We start from the raw sequence: 15,009 nt of genomic DNA on the forward strand, positions 1-15,009 counted from the left end.
ATATCAATGTTAAATATGATAACAGTTTAGGATAATTATTGAAATATTTACTGTTTAATGCAACAGATCTCTGGAACATCAACAACAGCCCGCGAAGAACCAACAGCGCAACAATCCAAACAAGAAGCACCTGTTGATGTGTAAGTTTTACTGCTTATATAAATACTGATAATGTTTACTGCTTATACATGGTTTAATTATGGTTCAGTTGAAACCAAAAATAAATTCAATGTGTTCTTATCTTTGGACTCTCTTCTGTTTCTTACAGTTGCCCTCCAGAACCCGAAAATCAGGGTGTTACGGTGTCTTTTACGAGTTCTGTTATTGAAGAGTTTTTCAAAGATGACTATGTCTATGAAGTTTCTGATGAAGAGTAAGTTTCACATAATTTTTTTATTAATTTTAATGGTATAGGATAATAATTTTGGGTTGTTATTGAACTGTTTTCTGTTTAATGCAACAGCCCTGCCGAAGAACAACAGCAACAATCTCAAGAACCTCTGGTGGCACAGCAATCAGAAAAAGAAGCACCTGTTAATGTGGAAGCATAAAATTCTTTAATATCATTTTTCTTTAATATCATTTCAGTTCACTATAAGTTTGGATTTAGGTTCACTATTAGTTTGGATTTCGGTTCACTATAATGATTAATATCATTTTTGTTTAATATCATTGTTAAATATCTATCATCTTGCAATGCTGCTCAACCTAGGCAAAGGGAAGATGAAAGGCCTTCCTTTAACCTTGGGATAAGTCCACTAGCATCTCAACCAACTCAGCCTTCTCAACCGAGTGTTTCACAGCTTGAAATCCTGGAAGAGTCAGTGGTAGATGCTGGAGTGACAGCAGCATTAAAGTTTGCTAAAGCAACAACTTTAGAGCCGACCTTACCAGCTGCTGAAGTTTACAAAACCCCGGAGAAAAAGATAAAAATCACGAACGAGTTGATTGAAAAGTGTTATCATTGGATGACACATGTGAAAAAGACAAGAGATGGTAGCAATGAATATAATGAAATATTCGTCTTGAAACATGAGGCACTTTACGAGGGTTTAAGAGAATATTTTATGTCTCTAATGCCCAAAGAACATGTGCATGTCATGGTAAATTCTTTGCCAGTTAATGATTTTTCTAAACACTCTTATATAGTATATCTCATAAATTTTCATCCTGTAGGTGGTTAGTATACACAGCATGATTCTCAACCAAAGAAAAGTTCGCCGGTATCAGGAATAAATATACATTGTGCTGCTGGATATTGTGGTAAGCTAAATTTCTTATTCACTACTGATTACTTTTCGGTTCGGTGGGAATGTTAATATTGATTCACCTGATTGTTATGTATTTTGTTGAGTTCTTTTGCATGAAATGAACTTTTCTCTTGATGATTGAATGTTTTTCAAGTATTATTCTTTTTTTGGTGCAGTGCAAATGTTATTTAACTGATATTCTTTTTGAAGAATTTTATGTTGGTAACACATGGTGAGTCCTACACTGATAAAAGGACAAACAAGGCCTACCGGTTTGATATTGAACAGTATGCCCACCACCGCCAGTTTCTTGACAAAAGAAAACTTGCATCACATCCATTTGTAAGTTGTAATTTCTAAAAATTCTTCAATAATTCTCTTGTTTGCTATTGTTTTGACTGAAATATTTTATTATTTTTCCAAACTTCAGCTATTTGTGCCAATTTGCAATGGAGCGCATTGGTTGTTGTGGATTGCCAATGTCAACAAAAAGAAATTCTATGTGCTTGACCCTGTCAATAAGCTGCCAGAAGCAGAGTATATCCTACTAAATGGTCACGCACAAAGTAAGAATCTTTCTCTTCTATAGTGCTATTTTTAATATGTTTTATTTTGTATACTATTAATCGTATTAAACTCAATTCTTGCTTAGCTATGATTGTGGAATATACGTCATGAAATGACTCGAAACAATTGATCCATAAAAGATCAAAAGTGAGAAGAGATATAAATATAGAGTTTGGACACAAGTTAGTACTTTCTAAATTTATAAACTTCTTTCTTTTCTTATTTCAATTGGGTTCATTTTTTATGTAACTAATTCCTTTCAATTGAAATGTAGGAAGAGATTGATAGCTTCAGGTACCAATATGGTCCACACATTTTGTTGCATGAAATGAACAAGATCAGAGACCAGGTGATTTGGGAATCTGAAGCAATAATATTCCCAAAGTCATCTGTTGCCCTCTCCAACCCTTACTAAAAATCCACATCTAGGGATTTAGATAGTAAATAGCATATACTATAATTGACTGGTTGTAATTAACAATATTTTGTTTAACTTGTTTAAAAAGTAAAAAGTGCTTACTTCAAATGTATATATGTCAATATTAATCTAAATGTTAATGTTAATATTTATATTTGATTCAAGATGGATTACTCATCTGAGATTTAATTTATATATCTGTTGGAACTGTCTGGCTGCTATTTTATTCCAGGTTCTCAGTGATTGCAATCACTGTATTTACCAATACATTACGAACACCAAAAGAACATAGTGAACCGAAATTAATACACTGGGTGAACTGAAAGGTTGCAAACACACTGAACCCTTAAACCCTGAACCCCTAAACCCTAAGCCCTAAACTCTAAACCCTAAACACTAAACACTAAACCCTGAACCCTAAACCCATAAACCCAAAATCCCTAAAACCCTAAACCCCCAAAACCCTAAAACCCTAATCCCTAAAACTCTAAAACCCTAAATCTCTAACCTTAAACCCTAAATCCTGAACCCTAAACCTTGAACCCTGAACCCCTAAACCCTAAACCTCTAAAACCTTCACCCATAAAACCTAAACCCTAAACCCTATGTTAATATTTATATTTGATTCAAGATGGATTACTCATCTGAGATGTTAATTTATATATCTATTGGAACTGTTTGGCTGCTATTTTATTCCAGATTCTCAGTGATTGCAATCACTATATTTACCAATACATTACGAACACCAAAAGAACATAGTGAACCAAAATTAATACACTGGACCGAAAGTTGCAAACACACTGAACCTCTAAACCCTGAACCCTAAAACCCAAAATCCTAAACCCTAAACCATGAACCCCTAAACCCTAAACCCTTAAAACCCTAAAAACCCTAACCCTTAAACCCTAAATTCTATGTTAATATTTATATTTGATTCAAGATGGATTACTCATATGAGATGTTAATTTATATATCTATTGGAACTGTCTAGCTACTGTTTTATTCCAGGTTCTCAGTGATTGCAATAACTGTATTTACCAATACATTACGAACACCAAAAGAACACAGTGAACCGAAATTAATTCACTGGGCGAACCGAAAGTTGCAAACACACAGAACCCCTAAACCCTGAACCCTAAATCCTAAACTTTAAACCCTGAACCCTGAACCCCTAAACCCTAAGCCCTAAACACTAAACCCTAAACTCTAAACACTAAACCATAAACCCTGAACCTATAAACCCTAAAACCCTAAATCCTAAACCCTAAACCCTAAACCCTAAATCCTAAACCCTAAACACCTAAACCCTAAACCCCCTAAAACCCTAAAATCCTAACCCCTAAACCCCTAAAACCCTAAACCTTAAACCTTGAACCCTAAACCCCTAAATCCTAAACACTTAACCCTAAACCCTGAACCCTGAACCCTAAACCCTGAATCCTGAACCCTGAACCCTGAACCCCTAAACCTAAACCCTGAACCCTGAACCCCTAAACACGAAATCCTAAATCCTATACCATAAACCCTGAACCCTAAACACTGAACCCTGAACTCTGAACCCTGAACCCATAAACCCTAAACCCCTAAAGCCCTAAACCCTAAACCCTAAACCCTAAACCCTAAAAATCCATCCAAGAAAGAGTTTTAAAACTCCACCAATGTAACTAAATATTTATGTTACTCTTTTAGATTTTTTTTAATAATTTTTATATAATTAATCACACGGAAAATGTAACTAGCACTACACCTGATTCCTGTTTCTCAAAACAAATTCTAATTATTCAACTTAGAAATTAATACACTGGACGAATCGAAAAGCTGCATATATTAATATAGAATTTCACAAAAAAAGTGACTATTCATTAAAGACTAACAATAGTCAGAAATTAACCCTGCTATAACCATGGTGAACTGAAATTTGCTCATGGGTGAACAAAAATTTACATTAATAAAAGCTAAAACTTGTACAATCCTCTCTTGGATAATTCATATCTGGTGCATTGTAAAGAGTGGAGCTTGACTAAATCGATGATCCGGAGTCTAAAAGGTTCAACTACAAAAGACATAATTAATTGTATATTAGCAAAATGAATAATAATTGAATTTTTAACTAATCAAAAGCAAGTCAATTTTACCTCGCTTGGAGTTGTCTTTTTCTTTTTCTTCATGGCATTTGAGATCTTTTTTTCCAGGTTTGATCCAAGTCTGTTCTTGGGCCGACCTCTTGTTTTGACACGTGGTGGGCTTTGAAGGTCATTCACATTGCTTAATTTTGCTTCTTCGTGGGTTAAAAAACTTTTCCCTTTGCTTCTCTCTTGATATTCTTCCATCTCCGCCATGACCTTGTCAAATGCTCGGTGTAGAATTCCGGTCAACTCTTCAGACTCGGATGCAAATTCTCATATATTGTGCGACTAAAACACCAATTCGTCAAATCTCTTACTTCTCGGCTTTAGTAGAGGTTCATCTTGGTTGCTCTTGATGTGTGTATGCCACTGATGAGCGGATAATTTATACCCTTTTTGGCATTGTTTTTACATAGTTTTTAGTATATTTTAGTTACTTTTTATTATATTTTTATTAGCTTTTATTCAAAAATCACATTGCCAGACTTTAATACGAGTTGTGTATTTTTTTGTGATTTCAGGTATTTTCTGGCTGAAATTGAGCGACCTGAGCAAAAATCTGATTCAGAGGCTGAAAAAGGAGTGCAGATGCTATTGGATTCTGACCCTCCTGCACTCAAAGTGAATTTTCTGGAGCTACAGAAGCCCAATTGGCGCGCTCTCAATTGCGTTGGAAAGTAGACATCCTGGGCTTTCCAGCAATATATAATAGACCATACTTTTCTTGAGATTTGATGTCCCAAACTGGCATTCAAAGCCAGCCTAAAACTTTCAGGCGTAAAACACCCAAACTGGCATCAGAATTGGAGTTAAACGCCCAAACTGGCAGCAAAGTTGGGGTTTAACTCCAGGAATAGCCTATGCACGTGTAAAGCTCAATGCTTAGCCCAAGCACATACCAAGTGGGCCTCGGAAGTAGATTTCTGCACTATCTGCACTTAGTTACTCATTTTCTGTAAACCTAAGTTACTAGTTTAGTATAAATAGCACTTTTTACTATTGTATTCACATCCATCTTTGATAGACGATCTCTGGACATTTAGTCCTTAGACCATTGTTCACGTTTGGAGGCTGGCCTCACGGCCATGCCTAGACTATTTTCACTTATGTATTTTCTACGGTGGAGTTTCTACACCCCATAGATTAAGGTGTGGAGCTCTGCTGTTCTTCATGAATTAATACAAGTACTATTGTTTTTCTTTCAATTCACGCCTACTTCTTCTCCAAGATATACTCTTGTTCTTAATTCAGTAAACTCAGAATGAAGGGGTGACCCGTGACAATCACCCAATCTTCGTTACTCGCTTAGCCAAGATCCGCGTGCCTGACAACCACAAAGCAGTCTACATGATGTTCAACGTAGTCATTCGACGACAACCGGAGTATATTCTCTTGGATATCTAATACACGAACCAAGTCCGTGAGATTAGTATCTTCGTGGTATAAGCTAGAATCATTGGCAGCATTCCTGGGATCCGGAAAGTCTAAACCTTATCTGTGGTATTCCGAGTAGGATCCGGGAAGGGATGACTGTGACGAGCTTCAAACCTGTGAATGTTAGGCGCAGTGACAGTGTGCAAAAAGATCAATGGATTCTATTTCGACGCTAGCGGGAACCGACAGATGATTAACCATGCGGTAGCTGTGCCTGGTATTTTTCATCCGAGACGAGAAATCCGACAGTTGATTAGCCGTGCAAAAACCGTAGAGGACCATTTTCACTGAGAGAATCTTACAGCTTGCAATGGAAGGGAGCACACATGGTTGGAAGAAGGCAATAGAAAAGCAGAGGTTTAGAAGCAACAAAGCATCTCCAGACGCTTATCTGAAATTCCCACCAATGAATTACATAAGTAACTTTATCTTATTTTATGTTTTATTTATATTTTAATTATCAAAACCTCATAACCATTTGAATCCGCCTGACTGAGATTCACAAGATGACCATAGCTTGCTTCAAGTCGGCAATCTCCGAGGGATCGACCCTTACTCACGTAAGGTCTTTTACTTGGACGACCCAGTGCACTTGCTGGTTAGTTGTGCGGAGATGTGAAAAGTGTGAATCACGATTTCCCCACACCAAGTTTTTGGCGCCGTTGCTGGGGATTGTTCAAGTTTGGACAACTGACGGTTCATCTTCTTGCTTAGATTATGTAATTTTATTTTTAAGTTTTTATTTTTATTTTTGAAAAAAATTCAAAAAAAAAATTTTGTTCTTTAGAATTTTTAAGAATGAATTCCAGAGTTTCATGAGATATGTTGTGATGCGTGAGCATCTTTCCTATCTTTTCCTAGTGAATTTGCATCTAATTTTTTGAGTTTAATAAAGAATTAATTATCTTTTAGCCAATATGGATGCTACTTTGAGTCTTTTGAAATTTTGTTTATTTTAGGTAGCATTCGGCTGGATTTGATGGAGTTTCTACAGCACAAGAACCAAAGGAGATGGCAGCAAGGAGCGACGCATACGCATGACTGACGCGTGCGTGTGATTTGGAGCTTTCCATGGTGATGCGTGCGCGTGACTGACGCGTATGCGTGATTTGAAGATATGCTCAGCGACGTGTATGCGTGACTAACGCGTACGCGTGACACGCGGAAAAAGGCCATCGACGCGTATGCGTGATTGACGCGTACGCGTGACATGCACCACGTGCAGAAAACGCAGAAAAATGTTGGGGGCGATTTCTGGGCTGTTCTGACTCAGTTTTTAAGCCCAGAAAGCACAGATCAGAGGCTGCAGAGTGAAGGAAACAAGTGGTCCCCACCCATCAACTGAAGACTTGTTAATTAATTCTAATTTAAAATTCAAATATTATTTTTAGGAAAAGATATTATTTTAGTTTTAAGAAGATAGATTTTAAATTAATTAGGATTAGATATAAAAAGGGATGCCAACAGGGTGGTTCCAAGACAACATTATTCCATTCCAATTTACAATCCTAGTTTTCTACTCTGAACCACGAGCAACTAATCCTCCATTATTAAGGTTAGGAGCTTTGTCTATTTGTATGGATTGATTTTATTGCTTTTTCTATTTTAATTCATGTATGGATTTATAATTTAAGAATTGTTTTCGCTCTTTATCTTATGAATTTGGGTGGAACAGAAGTATGTCCCTCTTTCTATTTAAGTTCTTGTATAACTTGGAAAAGCTCTTTACTTGAACAATAGTTTGAAAACATATTCTCCTAAATTTTAATTATCTGGATTTAACGGGATACGTGATATATAATCCTTTTATTTTTTTGGGTAATTAGAGTTTTTGTGGCATATAAACTGGAATTTGATCATCACCCTCTAATTAGGAATTAATTGACCAAGGAATTGGCTGTTGATGAATTTTAGGGGAGACTAGAAAGGTCTAAGGAATTAGAGTCTAGTCACATATAGTTTGCTATAAATTAAATCCTGCATGATTAAAATAGTTAGTAAGAAAAGTTAATCCGGAAGAATAGATAACTCTAAAACCTTAACTGCCTTCTCCATACTTTACTCCCAATCTATTTACTTTACTATTTTACTTTCTGTACGATTGTTTAATGCTCTTTGAATATTCAAACACTCTTTTCTGTTTGTCTAACTAAGCCAATTAATCAATCGTTGTTGCTTAGTCCTTCAATCCTCGTGGGATCGACCCTCACTCACCTGAGGTATTACGACCCTGTGCACTTGCCGCTTAGTTTGTGGTTAGAAATTTCGCACTAAGTTTTTGGCGCCGTTGCCGGGGATTGATAATGATTAACAACTATCAGTTGTTTGATTGCTTAGATTAGGTGTTTTAGTTCTAATTTTAATTAAATTTTCTTTATTTTTGAAAAATTTTTTTATAGCACTAATATTTTTCCTTAATTTCTGAATTTAAGTTTGGTGTCACCTAGTTAATTTTATTTTAATTTTCTTGTTTATCTTTCCTGTTAATTTTCGAAAATTTCTATTTAATTTTAGCTATTATTTTCGAAATTTATTTATTTATTTTATTTTGTATTTTTATTTTATTATTTTACACAAGATACCTCACTAGGACTTCTCTATACTCTGACATAGAGAATCCCATCTTTTTGTGTTTCCTGTTTGTTTATGCGCAGGAACAGAAACAAGGAACCTCTGTTAGACTTTGATCCAGAACCTGAAAGGACTTGTAGGCAACATTTACAACAAGCAAGACTTTGCAAGGTTACAGAATCCACTATGGATCACAATAATGCTGTTAATGCCAATGTGGTAAATCTGAATGGGATGATCAACAAAGGAGAGTGCTTGGCTCTTATTCTACCCCTACTGCGGATCTTTATGGAAAAAGCATTGTGGTGCTTCCTATAGCTGCGAACAACTTTGAGTTGAAGCCACAATTGGTCACCCTGGTGCAACAAAAACTGCTAGTATCATGGTCTTTTCCACGAAGACCCAAATCAATTTATTTCTGATTTTCTGCAGATATGCGATACTATGAAGACAAATGGAGTGAACCCAGAGGTGTACAGACTCATGCTCTTCCTTTTTGCTCTGAGGGATAAAGCAAAGCTATGGCTAGATTCCCAACCAAAGGAGAGTTTGAATACTTGGGAAAAGGTTGTTACTGAGTTTCTCACTAAATTTTCCCACCAAAGAAGCTGACTAAGCTTAGATTGGAGGTTCAAACCTTCAGGCAGAAGGAGGGTGAAACTCTTTATGAAGCTTGGGAGAGATACAAGCTACTGACTAGGCAATGCCCTCTGAACATGTTCTCCAAATGGACCCAACTAGATATCTTTTATGAAGGCTTGGGTGAGATGTCCAAGATGAGCTTAGATACCTCTGCAGGTGGTTCATTGCACAAGAAGAAGATACCAGAAGAGACTATTGAGCTTATTGAATTGGTTGCTAACAACCAATATTTATACTCATCTAACAGGAATACTGTGAACTCTAAGACCTCTCAGAAGAGAGGCGTGTTGGAAGTAGAAGCTGTGAATGCTCTTCTTACTCAGAACAAGCTTATGTCTCATCAAATAAATCTACTTACTTAACAGATGGGTGGCATGCAAGTCTCAGCTATCAACACCCAAAATCCACCTCAAGAGGCCTCCTATGACATGGCAGGTAATTTTGTAAAAGATGATAATCATGATTATGCTCAACCTTCTTCTGAACAGGTAAATTACCTGGGGAGTGGTCCTAGGAATCCCAACAATAATCCATATTCGAAGACATACAATCAGGGACGATGGAGAAATCATCCAAATTTTGGGTGAAGAGACCAACCTCAGAGACCTCAGAACTTCAACAATAATTCCCAGGGCGGCTTTCAACAGAACAATTACAATAACCTCCATTTTCAGTCTCAGCAACAACAACCGCCTCAGCAGGAAAACTCTAAATCCCAAGAAGATTCCAATTGGGAGATGATGAGGAGTTTTATGCAAGAAACCAAAGCCTCTATTAGAAACTTGGAGGTGCAAATGGGCCAACTGAGCAAGCAAATACCTGAGAGGTCTGCAAGTACATTTCCAGGTGATACAGTGGTGAACCCAAGAAAAGATTGCAAGGCTATTCAATTGAGAAGTGGTAAAACAGCTGGCTCTGAGACAAAGGCCAATGAAGAGCTAGTTGAAAAGGAAGCTCCAAAGGAAAAGAAGGAAGAAGTGGAGCACGCCCCTCCAAAGCGTGCAGACAACCCATTCCCTGACTCTCTTGACACTTATCCTACATTGCCAAAGGCTCCTGAATACAAGCCAAAAATGCCATATCCTCAGAGACTTCAAAAGGATTCCAAAGAAAAGTAATTCTCTAAATTTTTAGATGTCTTCAAGAAGCTACAAATCAACATTCCTTTTGCAGAGGCTCTTGAGCAAATGCCCCTTTATGCTAAATTTATGAAAGAATTGTTGACTAACAATAGGAATTGGAAGGAGCAAGAAACCGTGGTGTTAACCAAGGAATGCAGTGCTATTATTCAACATAAACTTCCTGAGAAAATGCAAGATCTAGGGAGCTTTGTGATTCCTTGCACCATTGGAGATGTCACCATTCAGAGAGTTTTATGTGATCTTGGAGCTAGCATCAATCTCATGCCAATTTCAGTGATGAAAAAGCTTCAAATTGAAGAGGTAAAACCCACTCGTATTTCTCTTCAACTTGCTGATCTTTCTATTAAATTACCTGTGGGTGTTGTTGAGGATTTACTTGTGAAAGTAGGACCATTTATTTTTCCTACTGATTTTGTTATATTAGACATGGAAGAGGAGGTAAAACCCTCTATTATACTTGGTAGACCCTTTTTAGCTATAGGTAGAGCTCTGATTAATGTGCAAAAGGGTGAATTAACCCTAAGGGTCAATGAAGAATAGGTGGTCCTAAATGTTTTTGAAGCCCTCAAGCACCCTAATGATTCTGAGGGGTGTATGAAAATAGATGTTATTGAACCACTTGTTCAAGAAGTACTGGAAGCTGAGGTACTTGATGATGTTTTGGATTCTATTTCTGAATATGAATTAGTTGAAGTTGATGATTCACCACCCCAAAAAGAGTTGATGAACACGCCAATAAAGGAGGAGGAAGTCCCCAAGCTTGAGCTCAAACCTTTACCTCCTTCTCTGAAATATGTGTTCTTGGGTGAAAATGATTTCTATCCAGTGATTATTAGCTCTTCCCTGAAGCCTGAAGAGGAAGAGGTGCTTATTTCAGTGCTCAGGAGTCATAAAAATCACAGGATGGAGAATGTGTATAGACTACAGGAGGCTCAACACTGCTACAAGGAAGGATCATTTCCCTTTGCCTTTCATTGATCAGATGCTTGAGAGGTTAGCTGGTCATGCATTTTATTGCTTTCTAGATGGCTATTCTGGATATAACCAAATTGTAGTGGACCCTCAAGATCAAGAGAAGACAGCATTCACATGCCCCTTTGGAGTATTTGCCTACAGAAGAATGCCTTTTAGACTTTGCAATGCTCCAACTTTTCAAAGGTGTATGCTTTCAATTTTTTCTGATATAGTTGAAAAGTTTATTGAGGTATTTATGGATGACTTTTCTGTCTTCGGTAATTCTTTTGAATCCTGCCTTAAGCATTTATCTCTTGTCTTGAAATGGTGTCAAGAATCAAACCTTGTTTTAAATTGGAAAAAATGTCATTTTATGGTTACAAAATGTATTATTCTTGGATCCTGGATTTCAAGTAAGGGAATTGAAGTTGATAGAGCAAAAGTGGAGGTAATTGAAAAATTACCACCACCAACTAATGTTAAGGCAGTCAGAAGTTTCTTGGGTCATGCAGGATTTTATAAAAGATTTATAAAGGATTTTTCTAAAATTGCTAAACTTTTAAGCAACCTGTTAGTTGCTGATGTTCCTTTTATCTTTGATTCTGATTGTCTGCATGCTTTTGAAACTCTGAAAGCAAACCTTACCTCTGCTCCCATTATAGCTCCCCCTGACTGGGATTTACCATTTGAATTAATGTGTGGTGCTAGTGATTTTGCTATAGGAGCTGTTTTAGGACAGAGGCATGATAAGCTCGTACATGTCATTTATTATGCCAGTCGTGTGCTAAATGATGCTCAAAAGAATTACACAACTACAGAAAAGGAATTATTAGTTGTTGTGTATGCTGTTGATAAGTTTAGGTCCTAATTACTTGGTTCTAAGGTTATTGTTTATACTGATCATGCTACTTTGAAGTACCTTCTAACCAAGCAGGATTCTAAACCAAGATTAATAAGATGGGTGTTGCTCCTTCAAGAGTTTGATATTGAGATAAAAGATAGAAAAGGGTAAAAAAATCAAGTGGCTGACCATCTTTCCAAAATTGAGCCTAAAGCAGGAGTTTAACCACCCACAGCTGTGACTGAGACGTTTTCGAATGAGAAATTGTTCCTCATTCAGCAGGCTCCATGGTTTGCAGACATTGCAAATTATAAGGCCATGAATTTTATCCCAAGGGAGTACAGTAGGCAACAAGTAAAGAGCCATTGACTGATGCCAAGTACTACATTTGGGAGGAACCATACTGGTGCAGGAAATTGTGATCATCAATGGCGCCAACAACTTGGTACGCACAATTGTAATCTCAACTCTTTATCACAACTCCGCACAACTAACCAGCAAGTGCACTGGGTCGTCCAAGTAATAAACCTTACGCGAGTAAGGGTCGATCCCACGGAGATTGTCGGCTTGAAGCAAGCTATGGTCATCTTGTAAATCTCAGTCAGGCGGATTCAAATGGTTATGGATGATTGATAATTAAAAGATGAATAAAACATAAAATAAAGATAGAGATACTTATGTAATTCATTGGTGAGAATTTCAGAGAAGCGTATGAAGATGCTTTGTTCCTCCTGAACCTCTGCTTTCCCATTGTCTTCTTCCAATCATTCATACTCCCTTCCATGGAAAGCTTTATGTTGGGCATCACCGTTGTCAATGGCTACTTCCCGTCCTCTCAGTGAAAATGTTCCAAATACGCTGTCACCGCACGGCTAATCATCTGTCGGTTCTCGATCATGTTGGAATAGGATCCATTGATCCTTTTGCGTCTGTCACACGGCCAACAATCGCGAGTTTGAAGCTTGTCACAGTCATCCCTTCCCAGATCCTACTCGGAATACCACAGACAAGGTTTAGACTTTCCGGATCTCAAGAATGACCGCCAATAATTCTAGCCTATACCACGAAGGTTCTAATCTTAGATTAGCAACCCAAGAGATACACATTCAAGCTTGTTTGCATGTAGAACGGAAGTGGTTGTCAGGCACGCGTTCATAGGTGAGAATGGTGATGAGTGTCACATAATCATCACATTCATCATGTTCTTGTGTGCGAATGAATATCATAGAGAAGAAGTAGGCGTGAATTGAATAGAAAAACAGTAGTACTTTGCATTAATTCATGAAGAACAGCAGAGCTCCACACCTTAATCTATGGTGTGTAGAAACTCTACCGTTGAAAATACAAAAGTGATAATGGTGGTCATTGGCTTCGGCCCCAGAGAGGGAACCTGAAGAACCAAGATGAAAATACAATAGTAAAAGGTCCTATTTATAGAGAACTAGTAGCCTAGGGTTTACAGAAATAAGTAATTAATGCAGAAATCTTCTTCCGGGCCCACTTGGTGTGTGCTTGGGCTGAGCATTGAAACTTTCACATGTAGAGACTTTTCTTGGAGTTAAACGCCAGCTTTGGTGCCAGTTTGGGCGTTTAACTCCAGCTTTTGTGCCAGTTCTGGCATTTTGACGCCAGAATTCTTAAGCTGACTTGAAACGCCAGTTTGGGCCATCAAATCTTGGGCAAAGTATGGACTACTATATATTGCTGAAAAGCCCAGGATGTCTACTTTCCAATGCAATTGAAAGCGCGCCAATTGCATTCTTGTAGCTCCAGAAAATCCACTTCGAGTACAGGGAGGTCAGAATCCAACAGCATCTGCAGTCCTTTTTCAGCCTCTGGATCAGATTTTTGCTCAGGTCCCTCAATTTCAGCCAGAAAATACCTGAAATCACAGAAAAACACACAAACTCATAGTAAAGTCCAGAAATGTGATTTTTAAAAAAAAACATAATAAAAACGAACTAAAACATACTAAAAACATACTGAAAACAATGCCAAAAAGCGTATAAATTATCCGCTCATCACAACACCAAACTTAAATTGTTGCTTGTCCCCAAGCAACTGAAAATCATATAGGATAAAAAGAATAGAATGTACAATGAATTTCAAAAACATCTATGAAGATCAGTATTAATTAGATGAGCGGGGCATTTTAGCTTTTTGCTTCTGAACAGTTTTGGCATCTCACTTTATCCCTTGAAGTTCAGAATGATTGGCATCTATAGGAACTCAGAATCCAGATAGTGTTATTGATTCTCTTAGTTAAGTATATTGATTTTTGAACACATCTACTTTATGAGTCTTGGCCGTGACCCTAAGCATTTTGTTTTCTAGTATTACCACCGGATACATAAATTCCATAGACACATAACTGGGTGAACCTTTTCAGATTGTGACTCAGCTTTGCTAGAGTCCCCAATTAGAGGTGTCCAGAGCTCTTAAGCACACTCTTTTTGCTTTGGACCACGAATTTAACCGCTCAGTCTCAAGTTTTCACTTGTCACCTTCACGCCACAAGCACATGGTTAGGGACAGCTTGGTTTAGCCGCTTAGGTCAGGATTTTATTCCTGTGGGCCCTCCTATCCACTGATGCTCAAAGCCTTGGATCCTTTTTATTTTACCCTTGCCTTTTAGTTTAAAGGGTTATTGGCTTTTTCTGCTTGCTTTTTCTTTTTCTTTTTTTTTTGTATTCACTGCTTTTTCTTGCTTCAAGAACCAATTTGATGATTTTTCAGATTACCAATAACATTTCTCCTTTTTCTATCATTCTTTCAAGAGCCAACATTTTTAACATTCATAAACAATCAAATTCAAAAGACATATGCACTGTTCAAGCATTCATTCAGATAACAAAAAGTATTGCCACCACATCAAAATAATTAAACTGCTTTAAAATTCAAAATTCATGTATTTCTTATTCTTTTTCAATTAAAACATTTTTCATTTTAAGAAAGGTGATGGATTCATTTTCATAGCTTTAAGGCATAGACACTTAGACACTAGTGATCATGTAATAAAGATACAAACATAAATAGACATAAGGCATATTTTTTGAAAAAAAAA

General features: G+C 37.1%; 1 non-coding gene across 1 annotated transcript; it reads right to left on the bottom strand.

The window, feature by feature from the left end:
• Positions 1-8,980: 8,980 nt before the first annotated feature.
• Positions 8,981-9,087, bottom strand: LOC148574817 (small nucleolar RNA R71). Its single transcript, XR_015906435.1, has one exon. It is a non-coding gene; the product is annotated as a small nucleolar RNA R71 (small nucleolar RNA).
• Between the last annotated feature and the right edge of the window lie 5,922 nt (positions 9,088-15,009).

Source organism: Arachis ipaensis, chromosome B2 (genome assembly GCF_059453495.1).
Source record: "Arachis ipaensis isolate K30076 ecotype BB chromosome B2, ASM5945349v1, whole genome shotgun sequence".
Classification (NCBI taxonomy): Eukaryota; Viridiplantae; Streptophyta; class Magnoliopsida; order Fabales; family Fabaceae; genus Arachis; species Arachis ipaensis.